Source organism: Ceratotherium simum, chromosome 11, assembly GCF_057802395.1.
Source record: "Ceratotherium simum simum isolate JZ-2026a chromosome 11, ASM5780239v1, whole genome shotgun sequence".
NCBI classification, from domain to species: Eukaryota; Metazoa; Chordata; class Mammalia; order Perissodactyla; family Rhinocerotidae; genus Ceratotherium; species Ceratotherium simum.
Window position 1 is genome coordinate 33655495 of NC_141910.1, and position 25074 is coordinate 33680568.

The window sequence follows — 25074 nt, forward strand, 5'->3', positions numbered from 1 at the left end:
AAGTCATTATAAAATGTCCACAGTTGAGGCTAGCCTGAAGTTGGACCACTAAGACTAAAGTCACCCCTTTGCATATTTGCAAAATTAGTTAGGGCCTGAGAGTCGGCATGATGTTAGCTGCAAAGCAAACCTGTGTTCTCTTCCTGGCTTACCCACTTACTAGCTAGTAACCTTTAGCAAGCTGCTTAATGTGCTTAATTTAAGCATCCAGGAAATGGGAAAACTATAACCTAGTGTGCAAGGTGATTGTAAAAAGTACAACAGATGATGCACGTAACATTTCTGGCACTTATAGATGCTTAAGAAGCTAATATTATTTTCCACAAAATGTTTAAAAATATAGACACTTCTAAGCATTTTAAAATTTCCCTCCTATTTGACCTTGTCCTATTTTCCTATTTTCACACACTCTGCTCCTCACCTGCTCTCCCCACCCCAACCTCACTATCCGTAACCATTTTTCTGAAGCTCATAGATTCCATTGCCTATAGCAGCCTCTTTCCATATAACATTGCACATCTGATTTCTCCATCTACCTAAATATAAGCTTCATTCCATTTGAACACCTCTGATTCCTCATTCCAACTTCCAAGTCTCTGTACCGGCCAATCTTCTTACCTTAAAACCTCATTTCTCTACCCACTCATGTTTACTACTGCTCCTCACACCTTGTTCACAGATCATCTCCAAGAACTGGTTATGAGACTATGGTAGGATACGGCTTGTATATGTCTATCATAGAAGTAGTTAAAAGAAACATCTTAGGTGCAGTGGATCAATAAGAATCATCTTTGTAAAAGAATATTTTCTTTTGGCTCCTCCTCCACTCCCTACCCCACTCACTGCCCCCAACTCACCAAATTATAAACCTCTTCAAGACTTGACCACCAGCTATTGTGGATCTCTTCATAGTATCTAGTGCAATGTTTGCAAACTTATAGGCTGAATGAATATTATTGAGTAACACACCATCTTAAAACTACTGTGCATCTCATTCATCGGCTGGTCTAGAATCCTCCTTTTATAGTTGAGTAACCTAAAGAATTAAACAACTTAACATGGTGACAAAGCTAGTTGCAGAAATGAGTCTAGAACCTGGTTCTCTGCACTCAAAGTTTAATTCTTTAGCTGTAGCTATAATTGATATGAAGCCTTATCTTCCCCAATTTAAAGGAACCTGTTAGTATTATCCTATAGAATAGCACATATATTGTAATTTTCTCACAGATGTCAGGTGTTAAGAAATGTATTTAGGGAAAATGGGGCATACGACCAAGGGAAACTCTTATTTCCCTTGAGTTTAACTTTAGGATGCTTCTGGATGTGAGATATTTTAGAAACACACTGAAGAAGAAACCCCATGTCTTGTGTTGATAGGTATTTTAGCTGAGTACTCAAGGCTTAAGGTCTTGATTAGACTTGAGTTCACATTCTCAGTTCCTTATCTGATCTGCTGTGGAATATAAGGCACGTTATTTAAACCTCTCTGACATGCATATGTACATATATCAAGCAAGCCTCAGCACCTACTACAAATTACAATCCTCACTGTATCCTTGTTTCTTCACTATTAGTGAGGAAAGGAGGACACACTGTCCCTTAGAAGACAATGGAATGATGAATTACTACTTGATTTCAGCAAGAACAGGTGATACATGTAGAAACCTGGCTTCATCTGTAAAATGAGAATAATAGCACCTAATTTCTGGAGTGCTGTGAGGATTACATGCAATAACCAATGTAAAGTATTTATCATAAATGTCAGATACTGATAATATTGTCTTTAATATGTCTAGATGACATATATGAACTAGTTTATTATGTTGAAAATTATACATGAAAGGGGAACTTTACTTTTCTGAAAGTAATATTTAAGACTCCCTATATGGTATGTAATATAGCTGTCCACCCCATCCATCCCACCATGATTTTGGTACTTAAATATTTAAATTTCCTTGGGTAAGATCTAAGGGAGACCATCTATATAAACAAATCCAGCCCTAAAGTGAATGGTGCTATAACAATTATCTCACTGAACTGCTTTTCAAAAGGTTAATCCATTAGCTTTGCCTTTCCCTCCTTCATTTTTGAATGTGATGCTGGTTAAACCTCCATGAAACCTTGTGTTGACATTTTATTCAAGTAAGTAAAAACCAGTCCCAGATTTTCATTGCAAACCTGTCATTGGTCACCGGGTTGAACACATTTACAGGAGAAAACTTGATGAGTTTTCACAGGAAAAAAAAAAAAAAAAATTGACACCAGCCGCTTTAATGTTGTTGGGTTCATTTTTAGTTGGACTTAGTGCCACAGCAACTGTAATCTCATCAATGTTTCTTTATAAGTTATAGCACATGTTTTGAAATGGCATTGAAAAATATAAGTGATGAAGGCAAAATGACTCTCAGATGTAATACTTCTGAATCAAAATCTCATTTAGAAGAAAACAGCAGCCAGACTTAATAAGCCAGGGAAAGTAGTGTGACTTCTTTTCCACCAAGGACAAGAGAAACTCTTGACATGATTTACGCTCTTTCTTATGGGTTCTAGTATATTATGGAGTCTGACATGCATATGTACATATATCAAGTGAGCCCTAGCACCTGCTACAAATCACTATACTTAATGTATACTTGTTTCTTCCTCGGCTATCAGTGAGGAAGGACAGAGTGATGTAGTGCTACTTGATTTCAACAAGAATTGGGAATATATGTAGAGACTGAACCCCAGCATTAACTAAGGATGGAATTTGGTTGCCATAGAAGCTTTATTTCTACCTACTGTATAAGAGATTCTGACAACCAATAAATTTACAGGTCACTGAATAAAAATCTAATGTTTTCATTCCTTGACATTTCAGCAACTACTCATCACAGATTTCAGTGAAATGGTGAAACGAAAATGTAGGGCACAAGCAAATATAACACATCTGGTTTTTTTTCTTAAATAAAGAATTTGAAATTATTTTATACTATCTTGATTATGTTCCAAAGTTTTAGGGAAGGAACTGCACATTCTATTCTTTCATCTGCAATTGTTTGGCAGTAATCCTATTAAATTTCAGATTTGTCTTCCACTTCTGAAATTTTGTGTACATCCTTTAAAATTTTTTTTACAAGAACTTTGAATTGGCCCTGAGTGTAATCCACTGTTTTTCTAAGTGATTTATATGTTTTGTTTATATTATGTTGGGGAGGTCAAGATTCTTGTCTTAGAGAGTTAATTGTATTAGAAAATCTAGTATCATTCTATGTATCAAATCATTGAGTGCAGGAATTAATATGCTTTTTAAATTAGGAAGCAGTAAAGTATCACTCTTTTCATTTTCTAAGAGTCAGTATCCAGGATTGGAATAATAAGAGAAAATTATTTATCTTTTTTTTTTAATTGCCTGCCAACATTTGTTTTGTAGCCATGGTATTTAAATGATCTTTTTAGAGTGATAAAGAAAGACTCTTGAATAGATGATTTAGCAAAATATATGTTAAAGATGACAACATAGTATATTTTAAAAAGTCTTTCAAAATGTTTTGATTATTTAACACATTTTAGGAATTCAAAAGTCTAAGAAGACAGCACTAAAGAATTCTCTTGGTTTTAACTAACATCCTTGGCTCCTTTAATTATGGTTCCTTAGTGAAATAAAGACTTATGTTTGAGTCTCTAATAATTTATTTCTTAAAAATTACTTCTTTCAATATTTCTAAACTGAAAGCATTAGTAACTGTTTGATATATTCCATAGGCGATATATTTAAAAAAAAAAAAAAAACAGCCAAGGTTCTCTCCTTGTCTAAGAGAATTTCCGGTATGCTTACTGCCTGTCTTTGATTATACTTCATTTTGTGACTTGTCTCTCCACATATTTCCAACCAAAATACCTTTCCATTCTGCTATACTAGCTAGCTGTATCCAGCTTGCCCAGATCCTACACATACAATATAGTAAGTTATCATAGATATCCTCCATAGACGTCTTAAAGAATGGACACTCCTAAGCAACTTGGTCCTTAAACTAGAAAAAACAACCTATGTTAAAAACTCCAGCAGATGTCCCAGATTAGCACTATTTGTGCAATGTTAAAACCTAAGTAGATGATGGCGTATTTGCTCCGCCTTCTCAAAGTGCTGATTGATGTTCAGCCCTTTGCAAACATCAAACAGCCAATCTTGGCTGCCAGGCAAGAGTTGACATCAGTATCTATTAACAGTTAATTAAAGGATTAAATTGTGTGCTGTGCACTTTAACCCCCTTCTTAATGATTAAATGAAAATTTTAATTTAATTGCTAACTTAACTGACTTAGCATAAGGAAAATGCTTGCCTGAAAACAGTTTGAATTCGTGTTCTTTTTTTCCTTCTGGAAAAATTGAGAAATGTTATTTATAGTTATTCAAGTGGGAAGAGGAAGGAATGGGGCAGGCAGGAGGGATTTTGGAGATATTTAATGACCTTTCTATTGTAATTAAGTGTATGTGTATATATATATATATATATATATGTATATATATATAAATACACACACACATATTTAAACACATTTTATACATATATATAATATAACATAAATAAGTAAAAAAAAAAGAGAATTTCTATTTTTCTTTTAAAAATCGGGATGCTTAAGCAGGAGTTACATACTCTCCTCCCATCCATGACTGGCTCATCCTGAATCCGCTAAAATCTGATAGAACTACTGCTGAGAAGTTAAATAGGGCATTCTGATTGTTTTAAATTTATTTGGAATTATCAAGTAAATAATATGATTGCATATAGATTTCCACCACTGGCTCAAATACGAATTATGTTTAATTCTTTAGAGTATTAACCTACAAAAGCATACTCTGAGAATAAGCCTTGCTGGGAAAAATGTCCAAGTGGGTGCAGTATTTGCAGATGAATAATTATGTTTGGAAACATTTGCATTTTCATATCGAGCATGTGTCATAAGTACACTTCCAATATGCAGTTATGAATTTTAGGATAAAAAAATGAAAGTGCAGAAACCACTTTAGCATTATGGTATTAAAACAGTTTCATTAAGATGAATATAACAATAAACAATAAAAACCATTTAAAAAAAGACAAACATGTATTTATAAATGTTTCTTGTAAGGAATGATACACAGTCATTCTTTGATTATAAAAATACATGACATTGTTTTTCTTTTGTTCGTAAGTCAAAATTATAGGTAATTTGATGTCTCAACTACTTGAGTTTGGGATGTGAAATGGGGCATGCCCATTTTGCAGTATATTTAACAAATATACACACAAATTCTTAAAATGATAAACTTAGCCTTCAATAAGATACCACATGCTCTGAAACTACCTTGTTATGATCAGCCAAGACCTATCTCTTAAGGACTAAAGATTCAAGGGAGGATACAAGAAAGGCACAGAAAAGACATATCACTGTCCTCAAGCAGCTTTCAAACTCATTAGCAAGACCAGACTGAAACCCAAATCAGAAAACCAAAATAGTAAGTGCTAAACGGAGAAAATGACTATAAGGACAACGAGGGGTGAATAAAGGTAAATCTCTCGGTTGTGCTAAGAGATTGGATGAGTAATCAAACCTTATACACTGGGGATGATGAAAACGCAGATGAGGTAATGTTTTGGAAGGGTTTGCAAAGCAGAGGGAGTGATTAGGAAATACGAAGTTCAGTTCGCTTGCTGCCTGACCTTGTGCCTATTCCCTCGTCTATATTTACCTAGTAAGTATTTTCCAGTAATATTTTTCCTGTATTCTCCACCCTGCCAGCTCATTCTTTTCCTGATGTTCGTTCTTCTCTTGACCCCCCACTGAGACTCGGGATGCTGAGATCAATATAAAGAGTATTTCCTGTGTCCATTCCTCTTGTTATATTGCCTTGTTAACACATTCAGCCCATGCACATAAATGGGAAATTAAGTGTTGGTGAAACTGTCCGCTTTAGTCGGTTGTGGTAGAGTATGATGTGGTAGATGATATACCAGGATTGCTCAGGAAAGAAATTGTTCCTCCAAAATGCTTGTGAATAACTAGCAGCCTTGATCTATACTTTTCATATCAAATCAGCAGTCTCTGAATTTTAGAATAAGATACCCTACATCTATAGAAAACTTTACATATATTTTATTTTCGTTTCCTCAAAAGATGTAAGAACTCAGAAGAAAAAAAAAAAGGTATGATAATGCAAAAGATTAAGATATAGCAAGTAATGAAATACTGAAGTCATAGCCTTTTGTCATGAAGTCATAGTTGGAATGGGTCCATGACTGCCTTCACATTGATTTTCATGACCTCTTTCACTGAATATTTCAGTTTTCCCCCGTATTACCAGAGGTCCTTGCTTGCTCTTTGAGCAGGAGAAAAGCAAGCTTTGGTAATTTGAAAGGTAATTTGACAGGCATTGAAATCTTCTATTTCCCTGAATACAAAGCTCATGAATGTCAAGACAAAGAAAAATAAACCAGCTCCATAAAAGATCATCTGGAAGAAGTCCAGCCTTATATGCCAGAGGCACTTCATGGGAATGGCATTGTGACTAGTATGTTAATGAGGAAATGTTATTTTATAGTTCCCGATTCTCTTAGACTCAAAATGTTTAGAGAAGTGCATTAACTTTTTCAGCCCACAGGGGGCCCTTTCATGCATTCTTACTGCAGGGAAAGCATCAAAGTTACAATCTTAAAAGTCTGCCAAACTACTGTATAGAAAGTCAATTACCTATCACGTTTAAATTGACATCTTCCTGTCTTAAAATACCATGGCATCCTGATTCGGAATCTAAGAGTCACACTAAAACAGCTTTCTGGAAAGAGTTCCTGAGAATTAATGTGATCTGTCCCTAAAATGGAAACTCAGTGGTCTAAAGAGTAAATCCACTGCTCTTAGAAAATCTTTGATGTTGCAGAAGAACTTTGCCCACAAAAAACTATCATTTGTTACTTGTTGTCCACTATATATATAAATATGTGCTTTCCAAACTTAAAGGTCTTTGTGAATTGATGAGTCATCAGAACATATCTGGGTTTGGGTAATGTAAAGAGAAAAAAAAATTTCCTATGTCTGTACTTCTCAAATCTTTACCTAGGAAACAGCTCTACCGAAAACTTTACTTCTCATTAAGTGAAGCAAAATTTATTGCGCTGTTCTGGAGGATACTCTGGGTGACGGTTTGCTCTTTCACGATTACACTTTAATTGGAAAGCAAAATGACTATTGTTGGGATTTATGAAAGCATACTTCTTCCAAAAACAGCTCATTCCAATCTTTTAGGTTTTTATTTTGTTGTAGCTTTTATTATTTAACATTGATTTTCCCTGGCAGTGTTACAGTGCTATTTTCATGGAGACAAGGGGGCAGTTTGTGGTTAATTTTGCTTTTTCATTTCAAAAATGTTTTGACAATGCATCACTTGGGGGCTGTTACTGCATATTTGAAAGAAGTGTCTGTTGTGGCAGAGGACATAAGAGTTGACACATTATAAAACATAAATAATAATAATGCTTCCTATTCATATCACATCTATCATCCAGAGGGACCCATAGTGCTCCACATAGAGCAGGGAAGGATTATTATACAGCAAGCCTGAAAGTTTACAAGATCATACTGCATAAAATGCCGATCAAACGTCAATTTCCAGTATCATGTCCAAAACTCTGTGAGCTGAGACACGTCCTCTGTGTCCAAAGTTGGAGGAAAAAAACGAATGTAGATAGTCTGGGAGGTGGAAGGTTGATGGATTTGGTCAATCTCGTTCATCAATTCCAGTCTGTCTTTGTGATAAACGTTATTGCTCTGCCAATTGCTAAGTCTTAATGGAAAGAAGGAAGGTGCCAACCCTCTCAATTCATTGTAGACTGACTTGGAATGATCACACATTGTTTCTGTGTCTGGGGATAAACTTCCTTTGTTTAGTCTCTGTATATAGCCCCACCTCTCCACCCCACTCCACCCCTACCACTGGCAATGAGATGTGAGGCATCCCCTTATTTGACTTCCTTCTGTCACTTCAGTATTAGTTGACTGGATAGTGTTCTATTATATATATATATATATATATATATATATATATATATATTTATCTCTCACATCTTCTTTATCCATTCCTCAGTTGATGGGCACTTGGGTTGCTTCCATGTCTTGGCTATTGTCAATAATGCTGCAATGAACATAGGGGTGCATAAGTCTCTTTGAATTGTTGATTTCATGTTCTTTGGATAAATACCCAGTAGTGGGATAGCTGGATCATATGGTTTTTCTATTTTTAATGTTTTTTTTTTTTGCTGAGGAAGATTTGCCCTAAGCTAACATCCAGGCCAATCCTCCTCTATTTTGTCTGTGGGACACCACCACAGAATGGCTAGTGAGTGGAGTGAGTCCACGCCCGAACCCACAAACCCAGGCCACCCAAACAGAACACACAGAACTTTAACCACTCAGCCATGGGGCCACGCCCTATTTTTAATTTTTTGTGAAATCTCTGTACTGTTTTCCATAGTGACTGCATGAGTGTGCATTCCCACCAGCAGTATATGAGGGTTCCCTTTTCTCCACATCCTCTCCAACATTTGTTATTTTTTGTCTTGGTAATTATAGCCATTCAGACAGGTATAAGGTGATATCTCATTGTAGTTTTGATTTGCATTTCCCTAATAATTAGCGATGTTGAACAACTTTTCATGTGCCTGTTGGCCATCTGTATATCTTCTTTGGAAAAATGTCTGTTCATATCCTCTGCCCATTTTTTGATCATCGAGTTGTTTTTTTTTTGTTGTTGTTGAATTGTATGAGTTCTTTATATATTTTGGAAGTTAATCCTTTGTTGGATATATGATTTGCAAATATTTTCTCCCAGTTGATGAGTTGTCTTTCTGTTTTGTTCATGGTTTCCTTTGCCTTGCAGAAGCTCTTTAGTGTGATGTAGTCCCATTTGTTTATTTTTTCTTTTGTTTGCCTTACCTGAGTAGACATGGTACTTGAAAACATGCTGATAAGACTGATGTCAAAGAGTGTACTGCCTATATTTTCTTCTAGTAGTTTTATGGTTTCAGGTCTTACATTCAAGTCTTTAATCCATTTTGAGTTAATTTTTGTGTATGGTGTAAGATAATGGTCACTTGCATTCTTTTGCATATGGCTGTCCAGTTTTCCCAACACCATTTATTGAAGAAACTTTCCTTTCTCCATTGTATGCTCTTGGCTCCTTTGTTGAAGATTAGCTGTCCATAGATGTGTGGTTTTTCTGGGCTTTCAATTCTGTTCCATTGATCTCTGTGTCTGTTTTTGTGCCAGTACCATGCTGTTTTGATTACTACAGCTTTGTAGTGTACTTTGAAGTCAGGTAGTGTGACGCCTCATTTGCAAGAACATGGATAGATATTGAGGGGTTTTTGTTAAGCAAAATAAGCCAGACAGAGAAAGACAAACACTGCATGTTTTCACTCATACGTGAAAGATAAACAAACACATGGATAAAGAGAACAGATTAGTGGTTACCAGAGGGGAAGGGGGTTGGGAGGTCAGCAAAAGGGGTAAAGAAAGGGGCCCATATATATGGTGATGGATTAAAATTAGACTATTGGTGGTGAGCACAATGTAGTCTATACTGAAACTGATAAATAATAATGTACACCTGAAATTATATCATGTTATAAACCATTATAACCTCAATAAAATAATTGGAAAAAAAAAAAGATTAGTTGACTGGAACTCAAGGAAAGGCCCCTAGGGTGGTAGGAAAAGGCATCTGGCCTTCTTTGAGTAAATTTGACACCCTTGGGCTTTCCCTAAGGCTCATACTTTTCCTCCTGTTCCCTGTTGTTGGTGCCCTGAATTTCCTAACAGGTTGCCTTAGTGCTTTGACTATCGCAACTATCCTGACTATTGCTTTGAGTTGAGATAGTCTTCACATTTACTTTAGGCCATGGGTCTTAAATAATCCTCACTTTCTTCCATGCTCAGTAAAATTCCAGAAAGAGAAAGGGAACTAAACTTCATTGCACTCTTACATTTTCACTTGAAAACTTTAGGCATCCATTTAACCAATGTGTATTTATTGAGAGCCTGTATTGTGCCAAATACTGTTGGCAATATTATCTGCTTAGAGATTTCAGCCTAAGTTTCACAAAATCCTACAAGAGAGATCCTGTTATTCCATTTTACAGATGAAAAAGCAGAGTCTCAGGTTAAGTCTGAGGTTTCCCAGGTAGCACTTTCTGGGATCAAAAAACATGCTTTGGGCTGTCTGTGTGCATTTGGCCATGTTAATCTATGATTCTCTTTTTGTGTCTCTCACCTGCTGCCTTCCCTATGATTTTTAATGGTTTAAAATAATAAATGAAGCCTACAAATTCTTCCTTATCCTTCACTTATTATGACTGATGGATGGAACTTTATCATTAAAGAGGACCTTTCATATGGGGCTGGCACCGTGGCTGAGTGGTTCAAGTTCTGCACGCTTCGCTTTGGCGGCCCGGGTTCGGGAGTTCGGATCCTGGGCGCAGACCTGCTCCGCTCGTCAGGGCCATGCTGTGGAGGCATCCCACATGCAAAATGGAGGAGGATTGGCACAGATGTTAGCTCGGGGCTAATCTTCCTCAAGCAAAAAAAAAGTGGCGGGGAGTGGGGGGGAAGATTGGCAACGGATGTTAGCTCAGGGCAAATCCTCCTCACCAAAAAAAAGGACCATTCATAAATATTATACAGATGGGAGAACAGAGGCCGCACACAGAGGGTCAGGCACCCTCCTACCTAGCCCAGGGCTCTTTCCTTTTTAGCGGCAATCCCTGTTTACCTTTCCAGCAGCGGGGGAGCATTTTGTCCATTTGTTATTACTTCTAAGTTATTCCCATTTTCTTCTGCTTACTTCAGCCACAGTCTCCTGCCTGCCTAGAGTAAGATGAGAGCGGAGAAGTTTTCAGTACATGATTGCTAAACTTCCACATCAGGGAAAGGGCAAACCTTTTTCCCTCCTAGCATTTTTTCCCCACTTTCCACACATCATTAAAGGAAAATGGAGCAACTCGCATCAGAAGATGTGCAGGTGGATTGTCCCTTCTTGCTAGGACAGTTAGGCATATTGTACAATCTAGGGGCACTTGGAAGGTACAAGATATGCTCTAATAATTGCACTTTAAAAAATAGTTGTGGGAAAGCGAGGGCCTTTTATTCCCCCTACACAGCCAAGGCCTGGAAGAAATGAAGAGAAAGGCACTGATAATAGCTGCTCTGAGGTTGATTTAAGGTCAGATACAACAAAATCTCGTTAACATTATCTAGAACATATCACTGAAATAGCATTAGACGAGAAAGTCAGCCACTGGATAAATTGTAATATGAGAGACAGGAGTCTTGACTACACTGGCTATGATATTATTACCTAAAATAAAGAAGTCTGGCCACTTATAAATATTTCAGTTATAATGAAGACTATTACATTGGGCTATTTCTTATTTTTTTAACAGGCTTTATGCTAGATTCTTGCCTAGAAAGATTGTGGGGAAGAGACAGACACTGGTGGGTAAGAATCCAGGCCCTAGAATCGAGTGACTAGAGTTCCCAGACAGGCTTTACTGCTTGCTTATTAACCGTGTGATGTTGGGCAAGTTGTTTAACATCTGTGCTCCTGTCCCTGTAGAGTTTGGGTATGTCACCCTCCTAGAACACAGATGTGTTCACCAATCTGGAAGATCTCTGAACCCCGTACTTTTGGGATTTTTAAGGAGGCTTCATTGTGTAAGCATGATTGATCATTAACTCCATTTTCAGCCCCATTCCACTCTCTGCTGAATGGGGAACAGGGCTGAAAAAATCCCAAGCTTCTAATCATGACTTGGTCTTTCTGGTGACCAGCTCCCATCCAGAAGCCAATCATGAGTTACCTCATTAGAACAAAAGACACTGCTATCACCCAGGAAATTCCAAGAGTTTTAGGAGCTCTGTGTCAGGAACCAGGGTCAAAGACCAAATAGTAAAGCAAAAGATGCTCCTAGAGCTCTTATCACTTAGGAAATTACAAGAGTTTTAGGAGCTCTGTGCCAGGATCCTGGGACAGAGACTGACAGGATTTACTGCTTGCTTATTAACTGTGTGACATTGGGCAAGTTATTTAACATCCGTGTGCCTCGTCTATAAAAAGATGGCTAAGGAAAAGAAAAGTTAATGAAATTTAACTCATAGCTTGTTGTTAGGAATGAATCAGTAGTCCTCAACTAGGGAGATGTTGCCCTCAGAGGACACTTGGCTATTTGTGGAGATATTTTTGATTTGTCATTACTTGTGTGTATGTTGGGAAGTGTGGGGTGTGGGGTATGGGTGTTGTTAACTGGCTTCTAGTGGGTAGAGGTCAAGGATGCTACTAAGCATCCTACAGTGCACAAGACAGTCTCCACAACAAATAATTATCTAATCCAAAATGTAGGTTGTGCCAAGGTTGAGAAATCTTGGATTAAATGAAATGACATACATAAAGTCTTTAAAATAGTACATAACCATGCATAGTAAGCACTTAGTAAGTGTTAGCCATTATTATTCTGCATTATAAAATTGAGTAGTTTAGTTTCCTTGGCAACTGTGCTTCCTCAAATAGCATTTTTGGGTTGTTACTCTTGATAAAGAAACTACACCTTCTTATTAAATCTGAACGACCCCACCAATACTTCAACTCCATCTACACTCTGCTATAACCCCCATCTCACCAGTTTCATTTCTTGGTTTTTGTGAGTTTTTTTTTGGTTTCTCTTTGGACTAGACACGTGTTTTTGCTGTCCCTATTACTAGAATTTTAGTATTTTACTTCTGCCATACCTGGATCATCCTCCTACTAGCTTATCCACATTGCTTCTCTTCTTTAAATTCCTACTCAAGACTTCACATAACCCTTCCTAATTTACCTACCTGGTTCTAGCGTTCGACCATTACACCACTCTTCGTCTCCTCCATTGGCAAGCATTTATTGAAACTAGTGCACAAACGAAGTAATTTCTCCTTCATTGGGTTTGCTTTATCTCAGAGTTAAGGAGTATCTCTCAGTTATATTGTGTCTCTATATTTAGAAATTTGCCGAAATTGGTGCTCAATCAGTCCTTGAACTTTTCTTTTGTTGTGCTGTTTGATACCAGAAGAAACTTTGAAGACCATTCAATCCAGTGGTTCCTGGGTTCTAGAGATTCTAAGAAACAGAAGCAATAGCACACATTTCAATATACATGATAGATATTGTAAATTCTCCCATACACGAAGCCTTTAGTAAATTCAATGTGTGGTGCTAAGGTATAGCACATCAAGATAAAAATAAGCCTTATTAAAACAGAACTCTGTAACTCTGAGTACCAAATCAACAATTCAAGGGGTCAGATAAGATTCATCCTAAAGGGAATATTTAACTTGGGAGCTTGTGAAGCCAATAAGATAATTTGTACTGAATGCCAGCCAATAAAATCATTTGTACAGAATCTCAAGCCACGCGCTGAAATGAGAAATAGATCCAGGTTATTCTACATAGTTGTATCCAAAAAAACAAAAAACAGAAACAAATCCTCTGGAGTTTTTACAGGGCTCTTCTTTCCTGAAGATCTGATGATAACCCTGTTTATTTTTAGCCACATTTTTGTGGCTAAAAAATGTTTACAATGGCTAAAAAAAAATGACACAAAAGAAAACCAATGAAACTGAAACCAACACTTTACAGGAGGTGGAGTGATTAAATCATGATCTTGAGTGACCATTGTTAGGATATTTAATGGCTTTGGAGAGGAGGTCATGGTGATAAGCAAATGTTGGATTTATTTTCTGATTGGATCCCAAACAGATAGGGATTCTCCCCTATCAAAGGGCTTTACAACTCTTTTCACTGTCATAGCGTACACCATGGTGAGAAAGGAGTCAGCCACAAGCATTGAAGATCCCTACAGGAGTAATGTTTTCAGGAGTGCAACCCATTCCAATCCATGAGTTAACTAATACAAAACAGTATTCAAATCAAACCTACTCTGAAGAAGACTTTGTAATAGGGACATTGATACAAGAAACAGACTTTTTCCATTCACTGTACTGTAAATTCTAAGAGGTCAACTACCTATCTTTCTTGTTTGTAACTGTATACCCAGCCATGACACAGTACCTGGGGCCTAGTAGGAGTTTCATTTGTTCACTGAGTGAATAAACAAATGAATCTTTGGGTACACTATTATGGCAAGAGCAATATGGAACTCAAAACAAAACATCCAGGGCAAAGACTGTTTCCCTGGTGAAGAATTATCAGCCTCACTTGAAGGTCTATAGGATGAATGGAGATGAAGGATCTTCCATGGTAAAATTTTTGAAATCATGTATCTGTTCAATCTTTCATTCTCTTTTTTAAAGAAAAATGAAAGCCAGAAATTGTTTGTGACCTATACATGATGACAGAATTGGTGAAGAGTTGGCAACATGGCTGATATTTTATATGATTTGTAACTTATTTGTCTTAAGGATAGAAAGGCAAATATATTTGTTTCATAAATATACTAATGCATACCCTCCACTCAAAATATCAGATTAAAAAGGACATATAAAAATATAATAGAGTTACTAAATGTAATATGATATCTCAAGCATAGCCTTGAAAGATTCCATGCCCATTTCTTCTTTGCTTTTCCTCTTCTAGTAATTCATGCCCCTGTTTTTATCAGGACACACATGAATGGTCTGTTTTTCATAAGAAAAGACTCTAGTTTAAATATGAAATATTCTAGGTTGTTCATTGACTATCATGGTTTTTACCAAACCAATGAAGCTACAAAAATAATGCGGAATATTTTTAAGAATAGAAAAATGCAACTTTTCTGTTATTCTTCTGCCCATATTGACCCAGGACTATTATTTATGCATAACATCCATGCTTATTTTTTCAAATTTAGTGTCATGTAATGAGAAGTGATTTAGTTCTAGACCCATCAATGCCTTGGTTAGCTACGTCATCATGACTTAAGAAAATTTATTTCTTTGAGCCTCAATTTTCGTGTATATGAAATTAGAATAGAAAAAGTAAAAATAAAGAAAATTAGGACATGCTTAATATCCACTCACCTCTAATTTCCTATGATTCTTTGCATCTTTGACTGTGTTTCTCTGTCTGTAGAATAAATGTCCCCACCCTATTTAAAGGAAAGGAATCTTGAAACTGTCATTATTTTGTATTCACACACCTTCCAAAAAAGTATGAGCTTACACCTAGAGCTCTCCATGCTTTCTAGAGGCTGGCAGTTTGGCCAGCCTCTAAATAATGAGGCAAGAATTTATTTTTATAAGATTATGTAAGTACAAGTCTAGTTACCCGCTGGGCTCCATTTTTCCTAGGTAGACATTACCTGTGCTTATAAACAAACACTTGAGTACACAATTAAGTAATAGTATAATTCCACTGCTGATTTAATGTTTGTCCTCAGCTTGTCTCAATTTCTCTCCTAAAGTCAGTACAAAATCCTTTGGGTATCCATGTGACCCTTGCTGTTACTCACCAAACATGTTTATTCCTGTGTGTCTGCCAATCTGAATTAATTGGTCATTAAAAAAGTTCCTTGTGCAATTTTCAGCAAAGCTCCTAACCTTACAGAATAGAAAATTTTGAAAAGATTAAGTTAGGTTTAACATCTTTTCACTTGGAAGTGACTTTGAAATCCCGTGCTAGAGAAACACTTTAAGGTTTCTTTCTGTAGTGACTTCATATTGTACCTCTTGGGAAATATATATTGTCTGTGCTATTGAGAATTTATTTTTGGCTGGCTTGGCCCCTGGAGATGTCACTCCCTCAAGAAGCTGAGCCTGTTAACCAAAAACACTGTGCAGCAGGACCAGAGGCAAAGTGGATTTTAGAATACCTCATGCCCTGGCCTGCTACAGTGCCTCAGTCTCTGCCCTCTTGAGACAAGAATCACACAGATGGTGTCTGTGGAAGTCTTACATTATGCAGGCTGGTCAGAAGAAGGAGCTAGCAGGAAGTTCTCGTAGAGATATCCTCCTGGTCCATGGCTGTAGAAGGCTGGTTACAGATTAATATTGTTAGGTCTGTGTATTGTTTTCATCAGATCTGACTTGGACTTGAAAAATAGATCGACCTGTAATAGCAGGTCATGGAAGCCTGTTGAATTCCTCAGGAGTAAAGAGGATCATTCAAAAGAAATTTTTGGTTTATGGTAGCCAGTATTTCCAAGATGGGACAGAAATTAGCTCGGCCATCCCAGCTAATCTCAGTAAGTACAAGACATCTGAATGTAGAGATGAATGCTTAACTTCTCAAGGGAAGTCTACTTCATCCAAATATCATTTGTTCTCCTTTTGTGAATTTGAATGACTTTTTTTATTCATGTTTATTTTGTTTTGTTTTTTGGACAAAATGGATTTGGTAAATTAAAGCCTATTTTTCAAGATAGAAGTAAACAAATTGCACAGTGTAGTTGTATTGCCTACTATGTCCCTAGAATGACTGATTCATGTAAAGAAGGTGCAAAAATATATTTAATCCCATTACAAATTATAATAATGGTTCACAAACCCAGATTATGCCTCAGCAATCCTGATGTCTTAGAAAGAATAGTGATTTGGAGAATAAAAATTTGAGCCATAATTTTAGATTGATTGTAGTAGTTATGCAAATGTAATTATAATTTTCTGTGCAGAAAAACATATTTAAATAGAAAGCACTGCAATGATCTTATTCAGAAGCTACTCTGGTGAATACTTTTACTGTAAAGAATTTGGTGTATTTTAATAATTGTCAAGCAACCATTATGATTGTATTACTGTACTGTGTAATTTTCTTGAATAAGATATGTCTCTCTCTTTGTACAATTTTAATTACCAAAAGTAATGACAAACCTTAGTAAATATGCTAATTGTACACAATAGCAATTTTCTCCATGCAGGCATAAAATTCTTGAAAATGTTTTTGCATTTCTAAAGGCAGAAGTCTGTACAGGGAACTCATATGAAAGCCACTGAGGACAGCTTGTATCTGCTCTGAGATTCATTAAAATCAAGGTGGGGTATCCTGCTCCAGCAAATACATTTCAAACAAGTTATTTTTTATGCTTTGAGGCTCTGCGTTACCATGGCTCTAGCTCTCATGTGATTGACTGAGGGAGAGAATTGGAGAATTTGAACTCAATCCTAGCCTAATAATGATTTTAAATTATCAGTCTGAAGGTTTTTCTGTTATGTTACTTATAAAAAATCACTTTTTTTTTGGAACTGGTTTGATAATTCTGAGATCTGTGTAAGAAAAAAGGTAATTTAGTATGGAGACAGTTGTTGCAGGGGACCTGCAGGGCCAGGGGTCAGAAGACCTTTGTCACAAACTAACTCTATACTTGATATGAGTTTTCTTGTCTAAAAGAGAGGGAGAGGTGGTTGTTTAATGCTTTCTATGATGCCCTCTATCTTTAATATTCTTTGAGTCTAACACTAGAGATTCTTGTTGATCTCCTGTCTTTAGTGAGAACCTTCTGTGCTCAGTGACTCCAGAGATTCTTTCAAAGTCACCAAAGTTCCACTCCTGACAAGGGATCATCAAGAACTATGGTAGTTCTCCTGACCATGGTGACTTCCCTGAGCTCGTGAAAAGGCCAAGCATATTTGGCTATTGACATAAAGGCTGTTTAAAGATTGTAAAAATTCTCTAAAGAGACTTTCAGCTAAACTTTTTGTTATTAATTGAACTTTTTGGGAAAAAATAGTTGGTAGCTGTAAGATTGCTGATTGAGACCATCCTGAGCTTTCCTACTCAGTGATTTGCTAGCTTGCAGAGGTGTTTTGTGTCATTAATTTATTATGAAGAAATTCATTTGGCAGTAAACCAATGAACACAGTTTACATATTGCACCAATAAAGGCTTTGCTTCACCTCCAGTTACCTGCAGATATGTGAAGATTGGGGAAACAGCCGTTAACACTGAACCCAAAAACACTCTGCAAGGACTTACTGTTTGGGTTTGAGTGAGTTAGATGGTCCCTAAGTGGGTTAAACTCAAGTCTTACACAATAGCACATAGCTGAGAGAAAGAGACATGGCGATAAAATAGCCTTCTCTTTCTGATGTGCTGAAATGATGGGACTCAGCATTATTACAATTTCCTTCCTTTTATTTCTTTCAAAAAGAGAAAGATGTGGCTATTAAATAATACCATAGAATGTAGGGAAACTGCTAAGGACAAAAATAAATACAGTTTTACAGAAAAAAAAGGAATTAATCTACTCACTTGGAAATTTTAAAATTGATAACCACCTTCCCCAACCATGCACACACCCCCTAGTGACGTTATGGCTTCTTTAATGTAGAATAATCTGGTTGTTTCAGTTGGGAAGCGTGTTGAGTAATCTTATGTTCTTTGTATAATTAGCAGACCAGAAAGAAAACTCCAGTCCTGAAGTAGAAAAGTTTCCTTTCCCCTCCAATGACTTTTTTTTTTAATTGAAGTATAGTTGATATATAATATTATATGAGTTACAGGTATACAACATAGTGATTCAATATTTATATACATTACAAAAATGATCACCACAGCAAGTCTAGTAACCATCCATCACCATACAAAGTTATTATGATATTATTAACTATATTCCCTGTGCTGTACACTACATTTTCATGAGTTATTTATTTTATAACTGGAAGTTTGTACATCTTAATCCCCTTCACTTATTTTGCTCGTCCGTCCCCTCCGGTGATCACCAGTTTGTTCTTTGTATCTGAGAGTTTGTTTCTGTTTTCTTTTGTTTATTTGTTTGTTTTGTTTTTTAGATTCCACATTAAAATTAAATCATATGGTATTTGTCTTTCTCTACCTGACTTATTTCACTTAGCATAATACCCTCTTGGTGAACCCATTTGTTGTCGCAAGTGGCAAGATTTCATTCTTTTTTGTGGCTGAGTAATATTCCATTATATACCAATCTTCTTTATCCATTCATCTGTTGGACTGGACACAGTCATCTCAGTTACCTTGAAGGCACTTTGCAAACTGCTGCCTCTGCCCTGGGACTCAGAATGAGTGAGTTTGTGCACAAGCCCTTTAAGAGTGGAGTCTCTGTTTCCTATAGCCCTGTCTCTGTTTCCTATAGCCCTCTGGCTCTCCTGGACATAAGCCTCACTGGTTTTCAAAGCCAGATTTTACGAGGTCTCATTTTTCTGGTGCAGTCACCTGGGCTCGGAAGCCCAATGTGGGGTTTGGACCGTCTGGGAGTACCTCCGGGGTTGTGACATCCCTCCCACTTATGTGTCACCAGGACATGGTTGTGAGTCCTGACTAGACTGCCTCTTTGCCTCTCCTACCCATCTCAATGTGGCTTTTTTTTAATATCCTTAGTTATGGAAAATCTATTCTGTTAGTCTTCAGGTCATTTTCAGCAATAGTTCTATATGTAGTTGTAGTTTTGGAGTGTCTGTGGGAGGAGGTAAGCTAAAGGTCTTTCTACTCTGCCATCTTGATCCAATCTCCCTGATGACTCTTGCTTAACAGATATGTCATCCTATTCCAGGTCACTTAGAAAGCCTCGTGTTTGGTCAATGATATTTAAAACATTGAACTTCTTATTTGGGGGATGTGTAAGTATTTGGGAAAACATAATACATAAAGTATCTTCATATGTGAATGATCTTTTCTATTCTCCTGTTGATGGTTATACAAGTTTAAAGAAGATAAGTGAACTCTCTCATCAGATCCTTAATAAACCTCTTGGGTTTAGCATCCAAGTTTCATAATGAAGTCCAGAATTAGTTACTGGGAAGTTAAAAAGGAAAACTTTGTGTTTCTCTCTACTACGTTCTCACTACAACACTTCACTTCTGACACCAAATATATGGGTTTTCCACACCAAGCAATTTTCCATTTCTCTGCAGACACCAACTGGATGTCCTACAATTCAGTTCAATTCTAACACTAACTACCTGGAGTTAGCATCACATCCCACAAGTTAAAAGGTTTAATCCCACAGCACTGCACCCTCTCAACTTCAGATGCCAATTTTAAGTCCAAGTTGTCACCTGTGTTTCTGACCAGCTAGCTATAAATCACTTTTATTTCATATTTAGAGTAAATTACTCCATTTTGTTCCCTTGATAGCAGAGAAACTTAAAGTTTTGTAAGGGACCTTGAAGGTCATGTAGTTCCACTGCCTACCTAGTATAGAAATTTCCTTCAGTATTCTTCATAGATGATCATCTAGCATCTCCTCAAATATTTTTAGCCCTCAAAATAGCCTGTTCCATTGTTAAATAGTTCTGATTATAAAGTAATTTTGCCTTATCTGACAAATTTAATAAAATTTATTGAATATTTATTATCTACACTATATAAGGCCCAACTCCAGAAACAAAGATTAAAAAAATATGATTTATCCCTGCAGAGAGTTTTAATCAAGAGTAGAGTTTTGTATGCAAAGTGAAATGGGATTAGTACACTACATTTGTACATTTTTAGTGATACAATGAATATGCTCTAGGAGCAAAAACATCCGAGATTAGGCACTTTAAGTACCTAATTGTGGAAAAGGGCATTTTATTCTGAAAGAGGGCATTTTATCTTCAAAGGTGGGCATATCAACAGGCAGAGATGAAGAAAAGAGCGACCTAAGAGATCAAGGGAGAGAATCCATACAAAGGTTCAGAGAATGGCAAAGAATAGGGTTAGGGTGGTGTGTGGAATGTATAAAGGGAAAACATATAACAGAAGTTTACAAAAGCACGTGATGGGCAGATAATAGAGAACCTGGTAAGGGGTTTGGGCTTGTTCTGTAGGCATTAAAGAGCCATTAATATTTTCAAGCCAGGGAATGGAGTTATTAGAGCTGTGCTTTGGGAAAATGACTCCACCAGCTGGTTGTAAAATGATCTAATAAGGGAGAGTCTGGAAGCTGACAATTGCTAAGGAGACAGTTGCAATAATTCAAGAAAGAGGTAATGAGAGTGAGAACTAGGGTAATGGCAGTGGGAATGTAATGTAGGCAAGGGGAACATTGCTGAATCAACAAGACTTGGCCACTGATTGAACGTGAGGGTTGAGAATGGAGAGAATGGATGTTAAAGAGAAAGAGGCAGACAAAGGGAGTTCCCTGTGCATAAGCACTTATTGAGGATCCATTAGGTATAAGAACAGTGCTAGTCGCTGAGGCAAAAAGACAACTAAGGTGTGATTACAGCTTCACCCAACTTACATTTATTGTGTTATTTCAATAACACACGTGCTAGTGGTAAGTAATACCTTCAAGAAGCTCTCTACAGCACGCAATAGCTTCCAATAAAACTAACAAATCAAACTGCTATAAAAATACTAGCCTTGGATGGGCAGTAAGTTTTCCTCAGGTGGAGAATTAGGAGAAAATCATCCTAAGCAGAAGCTTCTGCATGAGCAAAGGCCTACGGTTGTGAACATGCACAGTGTTTTAAAGAACTGTAGTATTTGGTGCAGACATAGGGTAATTAGAATTCAGAAAATGGCAGAAGACGAGGATGGAAGTAATTTAGAGCAGATGTTTAGAGAATCTACAAACAAGGTTAGACTTTAATTCTCAGAATAATGGGAAGCTCTAGAAGAGTGTAATTTTTGTTGTTGCTATTGTTGTTTTGTTTTTAGCGGTAGTGTGGAGTTACTTGCTGTGGGTTTTGAAAGATAATACTGTTGAAGAGTGGATGGTAGATTTCATAGTATGAAGTCTGAAGGCGTTGGACACCTGTGAGTAGATTCTCACAATTGTCCAGGTAGAATGCTATCAGTGGCCTGAAGAAAAGCAGAGGGCTGGTAAAAAGGGGAAAGATTTAGAACCATTTCAGAGGTGAAGCATGTTCCTATCCTCTCAAGTATTAGGAATCAGATGTGACACTTGTAGAAAAGTCTGTCTCTTCTTTTAAGATAATCTTCTTTTCTGCTCCCCACAGTACACCACATTTTTGTTCTGCATGGCATTTGGTTGTACAACATTACTGTTCCTTCCTGCCAGTTTTCTATCTTTTCACAGTGGGTAGTTATATTATGAGGATTATTTTGTCTGGCAAAATATTTTATCTTATCTGTCTTGGATACGAACATGATTTATTGATCGGTAATTCTTTTAGTATTTCTTTGCTATATATGGGAATGCTATATTATAGGAATAATAAATAAATTTAAAATTTTCAATAGTGAACTAAGAAAAAGTTAGTGGTTCCATGAAACATTTATTATTCTTTTGGTTACTGTGGATTCTTACCTGGCGGCTATAGGGCAACAGGCTGTCCCACTGTTTTCTAAACTGTAGTGCTCTCATGATGCCATGTTTAAACAATCAGCGATTTCAGCTGTGAATCCATAGAATTCAGAAAATGTTTCCAGTGCTTTAGCAATGAAATGAACAATAGCCTTTAGCATCCCTCTGTCTTTCCTGGAGAATTTTAAAATATTTTAATTAGCACTTTAACTAGATGCATATAGTAAGAAATGAATATAGATAATCTGCCATGGTATTTGGGAGCAGAATGCACCTAATATTCTCTGTCTGGGCTTTAATTCATAGTGTTAAATTAGTTACATTATTATTACAAACTAGTGTGTATTAACTCCGCTTATCTTCAAGTTGTTGACTTGAGAGGCAAAGGAGGTTGAGAAAGGAGGGTAAAGAAAAGATAGCTTTGAATAACTCTGTGAATTTTCAGCAAGAGGAAAATCTAAATGAGCAATGCAAGATTTAATGCTAAAACTCCACTTTTGCAAGCCATAAGGTTTTGATATGCCAAACAGCCTAAAATGGGGATAGTGAAAAGACTCAAGAAAACTATAGCAACCTCTAAACAGAAAAATAATCTACATATCAAAAAAAAAAATCTCATACAAATTGACACTAGAGAATACCAAAGATTCTTCCACATTTTTTTTACTTATATGACTTAACTTTTACATATATGGGATAATTGAGAATAAGAGGTAATGTGAGGTAATCAGAGGCAATATGTTCTTGTGAGTTTTGAGAGACTGATAAATGCATTGCAGAATGACAAAAGCTTATGGAGTACAATAAATATTTTATTATAATAGAAGGGTCATGAAACACAAATCTTTCCTCAGGCCCAGGGGTTTATCTAAAATGCCTATCTGACTCTGTCACTGCCCTGCTTAAAAGATTTAAGCTGCCTGAGTTCCTTAAAATGAACTATAGGGCCCCCTCGGATCTAGCCTCTGCCTAAAACTTCCCCATCTTCTTTTATCTCCGCCATCCTGCCAGTGTGAACTTTTTATTCCAGCAATATTCTACTTGTCCTTCATTAAATTCATCTGCCCTTTCATACCTCTTTAGATTTTTTCTCATACTTCAAAACGATACTTATTATGTTGTGTTTAAATTATACATTTCTATCTCTCCAACTAGATTTTATTAAGAAATCTTTCTGAATGAGAGCGGGCCTCTGTTAAGTCAAGGGGAAGCAAAATGTTCCATCTTTGATATTCTATCTGGAATAACATAAAACTGCGTACATTTTTTTTACGTCTAGAAGTACCTTATAGAATTGCTCATCATTTCTTACCCATAGCTCCTCAGGGAATATTGGAAATATTATCTGTTGTGGATGTGATCCTGAAAGATTGCTACGTTATGGTTTGTAAATTTTAAAACAAAGATGTAAAAAAGTAATAAATAATTTTAAAGTTTACAAAAGACTAGGAAAATGGAGTTAAATGTGTGAAGCAAAAGGCATATCAGTTTTCAAGAATGGCCTATCTGCCCGTTTATATTGAACATTTTGCAAATTATTGTTTTGAGTAACTGCTCTCAGCTTCAGAGAGGTTGCCAACAGATTTTATCAACTTTCAAATCAGGATGAATGGATATTTTAGGGATTGAGAATAAATGTTACATTGAGAAAATTAGACACTCATTTCCTCATACCACAAAACGTAATAGCGACATCACAAATTTGAGAAATAAAACAGCTTTTTGAAGTAGCAAAAATTCATGTTTGGCGTTATGAATATAGATGCTTAACAGGAATAAGCAAATGTACAAATTGCCTTTTGTGATTATTTTCCAAAGTTGAAAGCAACTAGCTGTATAATCTTAATAAGCTTTTTCTCTTCCTCATGCCTCTCTGTGCTCTCATGAATAAATTGAAAGGGTTGGACTGGAATTAGGGTAAGGAGATGTGTAGCCTGAATGCCACGCCTGCCACTATCCCCTCCTGTGCCCATAGCGGGTATTGATGACAATTAATCAGAGTACTCTATTCCACCAAGCCTCAGAACCCTACTCAATAATCTAGAAAGCCACTGCTATTATATAGGAGTTGACTAAGGGAGAAAAACTAACTTACTTTCCCATTCTCAAAATTCCATGCATCTCTTGGTCCAAACTCTAAATCAAAGCAAGTTGGAATGGGCAATGTGAAATAACTTCTGATACTGTAAAGAACTTGAGGCTTTTTAAATGTTTGCCTAGATTCCTTTGAGCTTTCCACACTATTTTGTAATATTACTGCCTTTTATTTATTCTGCCTTTGTAACTTTTCCCCAGAACTTTATTTTCATTTATTATTCATCTTTCCTCTACCCCAACCCTTTGAAGTCAGTAGAGCACCGAGTTGAGCTAACTCGTCTGTATCATCTTTAGTCATACAACCAATGATAAGCCAAACCCAAACTGGTACACAAATCCCTTGATTCCTAGTCTATTTCTCTGGAATGGCAGACAAAGTGGAGCAGACAAATGAGGGAAGGAGCATAGAAACCAGTCAGAAAACCTGTAATATGCAGGATGAGCTTTGTCAGAAAAACGTACTAAACTTTTACATTAAAAATCAAATATTTAGGGGCCAGCCCAGTGGCACAGTGTTTAAGTTTGTGCACTCTGCTTTGGCAGCCCGGGGTTCGCAGGTTCGGATCCTGGGTGTGGACCTATGCACCGCTCATCAAGCCATGATGTGGCAGGCATCTCACATATAAAATAGAGTAAGACGGGCATGGATGTTAGCCCTTGGCCAATCTTCCTCAACAAGAAGGGGAGGATTGGCAATGGATGTTAGCTCAGGGCTAATCTTCTTCACCAAAAAAAAAATAATAATAATCAAATATTTCAATCTCTCATTCCCACTC

The 25074-nt window shown here is 36.7% G+C and overlaps 1 protein-coding gene across 15 annotated transcripts in view; it reads left to right on the forward strand.

Annotated features, from left to right (window-relative positions):
* NRXN1 (neurexin 1) overlaps positions 1–25074 on the forward strand; it is a 1078564-nt gene that overhangs the window by 974652 nt on the left and 78838 nt on the right. The gene's annotated exons all lie outside the window — the stretch shown is intronic.